Consider the following 12868-nt stretch of genomic DNA (forward strand, 5'->3'; position numbering starts at 1 on the left):
TGCAGCTGAAGATGGTGAAGCTCTACACAGTCAGCAAAAACAACCTAGAGCTGACTGTGGCTCAGATCATGAGTCCTTATTGCAAAATTCAGGTTTAAATTGAATAAAGTAGGGAAAACCACAAGGTCACTCGGGTATACCTAAATCAAATCCCTTATGAACATACAGTGGGTGGCTAATAGATCCAAGGGATTAGATCTGGCAGACGGAATACCTTAAGAACTATGGACAGAAGTTCGTAACACCATACAAGAGGCAATGACCACGAAAATCCCAAAGGAAAAAAAAATGCAAGAAGGCAAAGTGATTGCCTGAAGAGGCTTTACAAATATGCTAAGGAAAGAAGAGAAGTGAAAAGAAAGGGAGAAAGGGAAAGATATACCCAATTGAATGCAGAGTTCCAGAAGATAGGAAGGAGAGATAAGAAGGTCTTAACTGAACAATGCAAAGAAACAGAGGAAAATAATAGAATGGGAAAGACTAGAGATCTCTTCAAGAAAATCTGAAATATCATGGGAATAGTTCATGCAAGGAAGGACACAATAAAGGACAGAAGTGGCAAGGACCTAATAGAAGCAGAAGATATTAAGATGTGGCAAGAATATATAGAAGAACTATACAAAAAAGTCTTAATGACCAGTATAACCACGATGGGTGTGGTCATTCACCTAGAGCCAGACATCCTGGAATGTGAAGTCAAGTAGGCCTTAGGAAAAACTACTACAAACAAAGCTAGGGGAGGTGATGGAATTCCAGCTATTTCAAATCCTAAAAGATGATGCTGTTAAAATGCTGCACTCAATATGGCAGTAAATTTGGAAAACTCAGCAGTGGCCACAGGACTGGAAAAGGTCAGTTTCATTCCAATCCCAAAGAAGGGTAATGCCAAAGAATGTTCAAACTACTGAATAATTGTGTTCATTTCACATGCCAGTAAAATTACGCTCAAAATCTTCAAGCTAGGCTTCATCAGTACATCAACTGAGAACTTTCAGATATACAAGCTGGGTTTAAAAAAGGCAGAGGAACCAGAGATCAAATTGCTAACCAGAGATCAAATTCATTGCTAAAGAAAGCAAGGAAGTTCCAGAAAGACATCTAGTTCTGCTTCATTGACTATGACTTTAGCATAGTGTGGATCACAACAAACTGTGGAATATTCTTGGAGCGATGCAAATACCAGACCACTTGACCTGTCTCCTGAGAAACCCGTCTTCATGTCAAGAAGCAACAATTAGAACCTTCAGTTCAGTTCAGTCACTTAGTAATGTCCGATTCTTTGCAACCCCATGGACTGCAGCACGGCAGGCTTCCCTGTCCATCACCAATTACCGGAGCTTGCTCAAACTTATGTCCATCGAGTCGGTGATGCTATCCAACCATCTCATCCTCTGTTGTCTCCTTCTCCTCCTGCCTTCAATCTTTCCCAACATCAGGGTCTTTTCCAATGAGTCAGTTCTTTGCATCAGGTGGCCAAAGAATTGGAGCTTCTGCTTCAGCATCAATCCTTCCAATGAATATTCAGGACTGATTTCCTTTAGGATTGACTGGCTGGATCTCCTTGCAGTCCAAGGGACTCTCAAGAGTCTTCTCCAACACCACAGTTCAAAAGCACCAATTCTTCAGCATTCAGCTTTCTTTATGGTCCAACTCTCACATCCATATATGACTATTGGAAAAACCATAGCTTTGACTAGATGGACCTTTGTCAGTGAAGTAATGTCTCTGCTTTTTAATATGCTGTCCAGGTTTGTCGAGGCTTTTCTTCCAATGGAAACAGTGATAGAATTAGAACCTTACATGGAACAACAGACAGTTTCAAAACTGGGAAAAGAGTACATCAAGGCTGTATACTGTCATCCTGTTTATTTAACTCATATGCAGAGTACCTCATGTGAAATGCTGAACTGGATGAATCACAAGCTGGAATCAAAAATGCCAGGAGAAATATCAACAACTTCAGATATGCAGATGATACCACTCTAATGGCAAATAGAAGAGGGGAAAATGCAAACAGTGACAGATTTTATTTTCTTGGGCTTCAAAATCACTGCAGACAGTGACTGCAGCCACAAAATTAAAAGACACTTGCTCCTTGGAAGAAAAGCTATCACAAACCTAGATGTCATATTAAAAAGCAGAGACATCACTTTGCTGACAAAGGTCCAGATAGTCAAAACTATGGTATTCCAGTTGTCATGTATGGATGTGAGAGTTGGACCATAAAGAAGACTGAGCGCCAAAGAACTGATGCTTTCTAACTGCAGTGCTGGAGAAGACTCCTGCAAGTCCCTTGGACAGCAAGGAGATCAAACCAGTCAATCCTAAAGGAAATCAACCCTGAACATTCATTGGAAGGACTGACGCTAAAGCTGAAGCTCCAATACTCTGGCCACCTGATGCCAAGAGCTGACTCACTGGAAAAGACCCTGATGCTGGGAAAAATTGAGGGCAAGAGGAAAGGGGGATGACAGAGCATGAGATGGCTGGATTGCATCACTGACTCAATGGACAGGAGTTTGAGCAAACCCCAGGAAACAGTGATGGACAGGGAAGCCTGGCATGCTGAAGTTCACGGGACAGCAGAGTCGGAAACAACTCAGCAACAACAATGTGGCTCAGAATCCACCCGCCCAAGCAGGAGACACGGGTTCAATCCTTGGGTCAGGAAGATCCTCTGAAGAAGGAAATGGCAACCCACTCTATTATTCTTGCCTGGGATATCCCATGGACAGAAGAGCTTGGCAGGCTACAGTCCATGGGGTCACAAACTTAGTGACAAACTTGGACACGACTTAGTGACTGAGCACACACACACATGCACGCACACATTTAAATTATTTTATTAAATAAGACTGAGAGTATTATAAAGTGTAAGACATTCCACTAACTATACAATTAAAATACTAATTCTGATACTTTAGCTTCTCCCTAATTTAGCAATATCTAATAGTTACATACTGATTATACTGATTTTATTTTCTTATAGTTAACTCTATAAATAATCACCTTCCAAGCTCCTTCAAATAGAAGTAAACAAGACGTATATTTCCCACTTCCAGGGTAACACTGATTTACCAGGACTCATGGGGTTGAATTACAGATCTGACTTACACATTACATCATTTAATCCTTGCTATAATCCTATAAGGTGGGCATTATCAGCTTCATTTTATAGGAGAATAAATTGAGGCTTATAAGGGGTAAGAAACTTGTCCAGGGCTAATGGGTTATAAGAAAAGACTGGACCCCATATCTGACATGTTATAAAAATCTAGTTCTAATCTACAGCAGTATGTAAGCAAAAGTCTACGTTTTGAAGATTCGTCAATAAACTGATACTGCTTTTTGAAAACTAAGTATAAGAACTATTTCTATTCAATAACTGCAACCATGTACCTCTCACTGATTATTATATACCAAGAATATTGTTCTATATAATGCAAGTAAAGCCAAAGATCATGCAAAACTGTGAAAATGAATAACTGAAAATCAACAAAATTCTAAAAATGTAACATGTGTATATTTTCACAGGTAATAGCTAATTTTTAGCTAAACACAGGGAATAGTTAATTTGTTAGCTAAAAATGAAATGGAAAATATGTATAATAGTTAAGATCAAAATAGTTTTCCATCAAAAAAAATTTGTTTTTAAAGTCCAAAAGTAAACTCATTCTCTAAAAAATTAAAGCTACCAAGTTTTAAGTCACACAGAAATTACAATGCCTGGTTTTGTTCTTGTTTTCCCCAAAATAAGGAATGGAATTAAATATTTATTAAGCACCTTTTAAGTGACAGACACTGAACTAACTGCTTTTGATTACTTTTATCTCATGGAATGCCTGAGTACTAAGGGGTACTATTACCCCAACAGCACCTAAGAAAAAACTCAGGATCTAAATGTCACATTGCTCTAGGGTGTAGGTAACACTGCAGAAAGGATTCATACTCACATCTGACTCCATGCTCCGCACCACATCATGCAATTAACAACCAGAAAACACACCATTTAGGAACATGAGAATTTAAGTTGAAATTCAAGCAGTTATCTTTTAAATAATCTTGCCTGGAGGATCCCAGGGACGGGGGCGCCTGGTGGGCTGCCGTCTATGGGGTCGCACAGAGTCGGACACGACTGAAGCGACTTAGCAGCAGCAGCAGTGCCTGTGCTACTAGTCTGTGGCAAGTACAAGAAAAGTGCCAAATAAAAGTTTATCGAATGGAATGTAACAGAGGAAGAAATGGGATCAACTCCACTCACATCTTCTTTTCTTTTTTTGAAGAAGGAAATGGCAACCCACTTGAATATTGTTGCCTGGAGAACTCCATGGACAAAGGAGCCTGGCAGCCTACAGTCCATGGGGTTGCAAAGAGTCAGACACGACTGAGCGACTATCACTCACTCACTCATAAACACACCAAAGAATCATGTAATATATATTCCCTGCCTCTTGAGCCTCCCACACATACATACCATCTTTCTAAAGGAGCTAATGTAAAATTATTCCTCACAAGTAACATATACGATTTTTTCCTTAAAAAATAAAACACTGAATCAGGAAACAGAAGAAGGAATGAACATATATAAAAATTATTACTATCTGTAAAGAGCAAGCTACTGGATTAAACATAGAAGCTTTAAAGAGAGATCCAGCATGTTCCCCTCGATTACACTTGTCTGGTTCTGCCTTATAACATTTAATTAAACACGTCCTGCTTCCACAATTACCTAGTTGCTCGCAGAGACCTTGGTCATTTCCTGGTTCTTAGAACACCAAAGACAGGACCTCACACTTAATATTGGTAACTAAAATTTTATAAAGATCTTTACAGATTACAAAACTTTTCCAAATGTATTTACCCTAAAAGCCTTGCATAAATATAATAACTATCTGTATTTTACAGACAATGACACTGAAATCCAAGATTAAGAGCCAAGGTAAGTAGGCAGGTATCCTACTGTAACACCACAGCTACCAGAAAAGGCTCTCAAAAATGTGTTTGATTGAATCAGCTGTCCCTCAAAATATTATTTTTCTAAGAGTATAACACCACATCATGTATGAGATAATAAATGATCTGTTGCTATGAGAAATGACTGTACTGCCACTTAAGACTTATAGATTTGCTAGAAAACAGATACCTTCATTTAGCTTGACAAGGTTAATTAATTTTACCAGTGATACTTAAACTTTAGAAGGACTAAGAACTGACTAGCTTGATAAAAATGAAGCTCTTGGATCATCACCAACTCTAAAAATTCTGATTCAAGGGGCCAGCAATCTGCATATTTTAATAAGCACTCTTAGCTGATTCTAATGTTGGCAGTCTTTAGAGACACATTAAGAACTGAATTAGATTTGTTTAAACTTAATCTACCTCCCCAAAATGTTTTAATGAAGGCCATTTTTTTACAGTTATATTTAAGTAAAAATCTTCCAAAAACAGTACTAGACTATGGCATCTAACAGGATAGGGCCCCCAAAAGCATTTCACACACAAAACGTCGTACCACCTGGAGCTTCACACACTGCACAGGAGGTAAATTAGGGGTCTTTTAGGTAGTTACCTATGTTAATTCTGTTTTAATTGAGGAAATCGACTATGACTGCAATGTAATTTAGTAAAACATCTTTATATAGGTCTACTACAAATAACTGGTTGTTCAACAGTAAAATGGAACAGTTAACTCTGAACCTAACACAGAAATTATCACTTAAAAATCACCAGTAATACAAGCCCATTTTTAAACTTTAAGTGGCCATCAAAATGTTCTGTCAGATTATGGCTGAATTTTCCCCCATTATTAAATATTTACTGAGGGTTGGCACGCACCTCTGTGTACTTTCTGAATTTTCTACAATAAGCATATTTTTTCAGGATTATAAGTTTTATAAGCAATTAATTCTACAACCTTCACATGCATAATAGAAAACAAGAATAATCCGAACCACGTTTACCATTAACTATAAATACTCAAATATCTGACTACGGTATCAAATCATGATCACTAACTTTTCTTTTTACATTAATACTAGGACAAATCATTTACCTACTAAAATTTAGAATATGTCCTATTTCTATCAGGTATGTTATTAAGATAGTTAGCATGACTTTAAAATCCTCTTGTCATTCATCCTATGGATCTATTTAGGGAGACAATTTTGTAACGAGGACTGAGGCATTAAAATATTTACACTCTCTTATGGCAGGGGTGGGGATGGGGGACCAGACCTTTGTTTAAAAAAAAATACACACGATGATTTTCTAATTGTGAGTATTTAGCTAGGAAACTTAACATCTCAAAGCTGGAATAGGGCTTTCTCCAAGGCAGACCACGCTTAGGAGCAAAATGTAACAGAAGAAGGCAGAGCTGAGCTCCCATGAAATTTCACCTCAAATAAGACGCAAGCGGTTGTTTTCAGCCCAGTCAGGTGGGGGAATGACACTCCAGGAGTTCCAAGGGCTTTCGGGGCCCCGCACTTTCGGCGCCGGTTCTCTCACCCTGCCCTCCCGCCCCTCCCCCCGGGACTCTGCGGGACTCAGCACCGGGCGCGGAAAAGCCCAGGCTGTTCGCAAACAGGCGTCCTCTGCCTCCCTCCGGGATGTACGTGCCGGGCCCTGAAGAGGCTGCGCTTTCCCAGGCCCGCGGCCAATCCAAAGGTGGCCAGCGACCCTGCCAGCCCCCGGCTTCACACACCCGGCCGCCCCGCTGCCCAGGCCGGAGCGAGGGCTTCCCGGCGTCGCGGGGCCTAGTCGCCCCCCACGCGCTTCCAGCTTCTCGGGGGACGCTAGGAGGAAGGTCTGAGCCACCCCCCACCCCCCGCCCCAGCCGCGGGGTTGGGAGGCGGCCGCCGCGGCAGGACGCCCCGTCCGCCCGGCCCGAGGACTTGCCGCCAGGGCCCTCCTGGGCGGCCGAAGGCCAGCGAGCCCGGGACCGCGCCGCGCCACACTCACCTCGAGCAGCGGCCGCTGCCGCCTCAGCATGGCCGGGGGGGTCGTCCCTGAGCCGACAGCCTCCTCCGGAGGGCACCGGCCGGGCCCCAGGCGCCGCCGCGAAGCCTCCCACTCCTGCAGGGGCTGAGGTCGCCGCTGTTGCTGAGGCCCGGCGCCCGCCAGATCGCATCGGGCTCCCGGGCCGCCGCAGCCACGCGGATCCCGCAGGAGTGCCGCTGAGCCGGGCCGGGGGCGCAAGGCTGCGGCGGGACGACCGAGGTGCTGCAGGCGGGGATCCTCCGCGAAGCCTCCAGCGTCGCCGTGGCCGCTCCTGCCGCCGGCGCCGCTGGGCCACAGCGCCCCCTGGACCCCACGCCCGGCTACGGCGCCGGGACTGCGGCGGCCGCCAGGGCACGAGCGGTAGGGAACGCGAGGGAGCGCGGCCTGGGGTTGGCGGGGGCTGAGTGCTCCCTGCGCCGCCCTCAGGTCCCCTGCCCGCCCCCGACGACGCCTCCCCGGAGCCGGAAGCCCCTCGGTCCCCACCGAGCTTGATGGGTCCCCTCCCCACTTCCCAATCTTCAGGCCCTGAGCATCTTTGCACCTTTTCCTTCTCTCCAGAAGGTACGTGAACAATCCTGGCACTCGGACCTTCACCTGAGAGCGGGAATGTGAGGCTGTCTTCTTGTTTTCATCTCTCGTGATTCAAGGGGCATCCCTCCTAATCCCTTCAGTGTGTCTGGATATAAGAAGTGACCCAGAATCAACCTCCCTCCCACCACCCCACCCCCCACCCAGTCCTCTCCCAAAACAGACGAAGGAATTGTCTTTGACCTTAACTTATTTTGGGTCTAGTGGCAGATCATATGAGGAATTTCCTTCAGATTCCAAACCCGTAACCCCTAACGTCCCCCAAAATAGAAAATAGTAATAATATCCCGAGCAAGAGAAGAGTTAACCAATGAGTTGTCCGGAAATTCATAAGTAACTTAAAGGTAAGAGAAGAACTATCCATTTATTCTAACTAACCTACTCCCCTGCCTCCATCTCTACTCTTCCTCCCGCAACCCCTGCCAAATCCCAGGTGAGGTTTTGCAGGAAGGAAATTGTTACATAGCCGGGACTGTGGAGGGGCTGTGGAATTGTTCTGTTTACAGACACCCCACATTCGAGCCCACTCAAACTCTAGAGTGCAAACATCAGAACCAAAAACAAAACCAACGAAAAGACTGTCAGAGGGAAAATAGGGAAACTGAGAAATTCTTTAAATCCTCTGGTCCCCACTTTTTCCAAATAGACCATTTTGTCATAAAGTGGTATAGTGGAACAAGTAGGGACTTTGACGGCAGACAGGTCCTGATACAGCCCATTGCAGTTCTGTCGTGGGTAACTTTATGACCATGGGCGAATTATATAATGTTTCAGAACCTTGGTTTTCTGATGCCTACCTTGCTGGTTGTTGTGAAGATAAGACAGAATTTATGTAAAGGAACTGGCCCATGAAAGATACTCAATAAATGTTAGTTCCTACTATGGTTGGTTCCAAAACACCCTTGCAGTCTTCCTTGGGTGTATGAAAAAAAGGTGTAATATTCTTGGACTGGGTAAAATCTCCCTAAATTTCACTGTTGAATTTATATAACATCCCTCCACGGAAGGCTAATAGAGCCAGTATACTGGATCCTATGACATTCTGTTGCATGGCAGATATCAGCATAGAACCAGTATATTTTTCTGTATGAAAAAAGAATTACAAGGCAATCTCACCTTACCTTAGGTTATGTCCTAATAATAATAAATCTTAATGAGAAAATTATATAAGGTCTCTGGGAACTTTCAAATAATAATTGAGCAGCCACCTCAGAGAAAATATAACCTAACAGCTCTCTTCCAATCAATGAAAGCTGTTCCAGCATGTGCCTTTGCCACCTACTTCTGAGTCACATTGCAAAAAAAGTCACTATCCCCTTTTTATAACAAGAGAAACTGGGGCTCAGAAGGAAAATATGATTCATTCTCACAACAGTTCTATGAATTAAGTACTACACTATCACCATTTTACATGTGAAATACATCCAGTGTAAGGAAAAGTTGGAATTAGACCCTGAAATTCCTGCTTCAAGTATCATCTGGTGCTCTAACAGTCCTTTATGCAATAGTCTGAAAATGCTGTAAGGCTACAACAGTTGCTAAAACTTTTCGATCTAGAGAAATGGGCTGTTTAATTAAGATTAGTTTGGCAACCTAACATTAGCACTGTGCTTTTCAAGCCTAGTTCACTACCACCAGCAGGAAATCTGCATTTGTTTATGAATAATCATGCTGCACAGGGTGTAGCTACTACGTGAAGATGATTCATTTGTTCCCAGGACCAATTTCCTCTTGCTTCACACTTTCTCCCCTTATATTCAAATTATGTTGCTCAAAGAGGCTGCCTTGATCATCACTACCATTTCTCTGATTATAGTAGTCCATTTTAGATCCTTTCATCTATGCTTTTATTCCATGGTTTCAATACTTCCTACCCAATCTGCTCTCTGCTTCTGAAATGTCTTTCATCTGTTGTCCTCTACTGTAAATCTCTTTCATTTTAATCCACATTGACCTGCTGTCAATTGATTTGGTTACCCTACCCTCAATTTTTCTATTGATTTCCACTCCTATCCAGTGACAGTAATACACCTCCTTATTCCCAGCCTGGTAAACACACTTTCACTTTTAGACCATGTATATCCTATAGAAGGAATTCCCTGGTGGCTCAGACGGTAAAGCATCTGTCTACAATGTGGGAGACCTGGGTTCGATCCCTGGGTCGGGAAGATCCACTGGAGAAAGAAATGGCAATCGACTCCAGTACTATTGCCTGGAAAATCCCATGTACAAAGGAGCCTGGTAGGCTATAGTCCTTGGGGTCGCAAAGAGTCGGACACGACTGAGCGACTTCACTCACTCATCCTATAGAAAGCGCATATTTCTAAGAATGGTTTCTTCAAGTGAGTTTAAAGTATAGCACCCCAAACAAAATTTTCCTTGCTCCTTAAAATTTGTTCTTTAAAACTCAGTCCTTTTATTTGTCAATTATAGGCCGAGAAAAGAAAATTCAGAGCAAAGGTATTCATTTTCTGGCTTGGTGAATGGCATAGGAATCATCATTAACTTTTGTGTCTCTATCCTGGACAACTGGTCACTACGCCTGATAAATTATACTTCTTTTTTTTTTTAACTTTAATTTTTTCACCATGTGGCATGAGGAATCTTCATTCCCTGAGCAAGGATCAAACCCACACCCTCTGCATTGGAAGCGTGGAGTCATAGCCACTGAAACACTGGGGAAGTCCCTCTATCTGTTACATAATAATTGATTTTCTCTCCTCCTCTCCAATTCCACTTCTGTAGATGCACTGAATACAAAGAAAGAAGGGAAGGAAGAAGGAGGAATTAGTATTATATTTGTGTATAGGAATATTACTGTATCAGTTCAGTTCAGTCATTCAGTCATGTCCGACTTTTTGTGACCCCATGAATCGCAGCACATCAGGCCTCCCTGTCCATCACCAACTCCCAGAGTTTACTCAAACTCCTGTCCATCGAGTCAGTGATGCCATCCAGCCATCTAATCCTCTGTCATCCCCTTCTCCTCCTGCCTCCAATCCCTCCCAGCATCAGGGTCTTTTCCAATGAGTCAACTCTTCACATGAGGTGGCCAAAGTATTGGAAGTTTCAGCTTTAGTATCAGTCCTTCCAATGAACACCCAGGACTGATCTCCTTTAGAATGGACTGGTTGGATCTCCTGGCAGTCCAAGGGACTCTCAAGAGTCTTCTCCAACACCACAGTTTAAAAGCATCAATTCTTTGGCACTCAGCTTTCTTCACAGTCCAACTCTCACATCCATACATGACCACTGGAAAAACCATAGCCTTGACTAGATGGACCTTTGTTGGCAAAGTAATGTCTCTGCTTTTGAATGTGCTATCTAGGTTGGTCATAACTTTCCTTCCAAGGAATAAGCGTCTTTTAATTTCATGGCTGCAGTCACCATCTGCAGTGATTTTGGAGCCCAGAAAAATAAAGTCTGACACTGTTTCCACTGTTTCCCCATCTATTTCCCATGAAGTGATGGGACCAGATGCCATGATCTTAGTTTTCTGAATGTTGAGCTTTAAGCCAACTTTTTCACTCTCCTCTTTCCCTTTCATCAAGAGGCTTTTTAGTTCCTCTTCACTTTCTGCCATAAGGGTGGTGTCATCTGCATATCTGAGTTTATTGATATTTCTCCCAGCAGTCTTGATTCCAGCTTGTGTTTCTTCCAGTCCAGCGTTTCTCATGATGTACTCTGCATATAAGTTAAATAAGCAAGGTGACAATATACAGCCTTGGCGTACTCCTTTTCCTATTTGGAACCAGTCTGCATATAAGTTAAATAAGCAGGGTGACAATATACAGCCTTGACATACTCCTTTTCCTATTTGGAACCAGTCTATTGTTCCATGTCCAGTTCTAACTGCATACAGGTTTCTCAAGAGGCAGGTCAGGTGGTCTGGTATTCCCATCTCTTTCAGAATTTTCCACAGTTTATTGTGATCCACACAGTCAAAGGCTTTGGCATAGTCAATAAAGCAGGAATAGATGTTTTTCTGGAACTCTCTTGCTTTTTCAATGATCCAGTGGATGTTGGCAATTTGATCTCTGGTTCCTCTGCCTTTTCTAAAACCAGCTTGAACATCTGGAACTTCACGGTTCTCGGATTGCTCAGCACAAAATCTCTTCCATGTTTTTGATAATCGTTGTGCTTTCCAATTTATAAGTACTCATTACTACTACTACTAAGTCGCTTCAGTCGTGTCCGACTCTGTGCGACCCCATAGACGGCAGCCCACCAGGCTCCCCCATCCCTGGGATTCTCCAGGCAAGAACACTGGAGTGGGTTGCCATTTCCTTCTCCAATGCATGAAAGGGAAAAGTGAAAGTGAAGTCTCTCAGTCGTGTCCAACACTTAGCAACCCCATGGACTGCAGCCTACCAGGCTCCTCCGTCCATGGGATTTTCTAGGCAAGAGTGCTGGAGTGGGGTGCCATTGCCTTCTCCTAAGTACTCATTACTACCCTGTCAATATCTGTTTGCTTGTATGTTTTCCCTATTAGATTGTGAATGTTTCATGCATTTCTGTGTTCCCACAACCAGTCTAAACACAGAGTACGCCTCAGGGGATATTATTGTTCTGTTCAGTCATGTCCGAATCTATGATCCGGAATCTAAGAACTGCAGCACACCAGGCTTCTCTGTCCTTCACTATCTCCCAGAGTTTACTCAAACTCACGTCATTGAGTCAGTGTTGCCATCCAACCATCTCATCCACTGTCATCCCCTTCTCCTCCTGCCTTCAATCTTTCCCAGCATCAGGGTCTTTTCCAATGATCAGCTCTTCCCATCAGGTGGCCAAAGTATTGGAGCTTCAGCTTCAGCATCAGTCCTTCCAAAGATTCAGGGTTGATTTCCTTTAGGATTGACTAGTTTGATCTCCTTGATGTCCAAGGGACTCTCAATCATCTTCTCCATTACCACAGTTGAAAAGCAGCGGTTCTTTGGCACCAGCTTCCCTGGTGGCTCATATGGTAAAGAATCTGCCTGCAATGCGGGAGACCAGGTTCAGTCCCTGGGTTGGGAAGATCCCCTGGAGAAGGGAATGGCAACCCACTCCAGTGTTCTTGCCTGGAGAATTCCATGGGCAAAGGAGCCTGGCAGGCTACAGTCCATGGGGTCCCAAAGAATTGGACACCTTCAGCTAACTCTCACATCCATACATGACTACTGGAAAAACCGTAACTTTGACTATATGGACTGCAAAGTGATGTCTCTGCTTTTCAATATGCTGTCTAGGTTTGTCATACTTTTTCTTCCAACGAGCAAGCGTCTTTTTAATTTCATGGCTGCAG

At 43.2% G+C, this 12868-nt stretch overlaps 1 pseudogene; it reads left to right on the top strand.

Moving 5' to 3' along the window:
- The first annotated feature begins 6213 nt into the window (after positions 1–6213).
- On the top strand, positions 6214–11291 carry LOC133244590 (atherin-like; annotated as a pseudogene).
- The last annotated feature ends 1577 nt before the right edge of the window (positions 11292–12868 follow it).

Source organism: Bos javanicus, chromosome 3, assembly GCF_032452875.1.
Source record: "Bos javanicus breed banteng chromosome 3, ARS-OSU_banteng_1.0, whole genome shotgun sequence".
In the NCBI taxonomy this organism is placed as follows: Eukaryota; Metazoa; Chordata; class Mammalia; order Artiodactyla; family Bovidae; genus Bos; species Bos javanicus.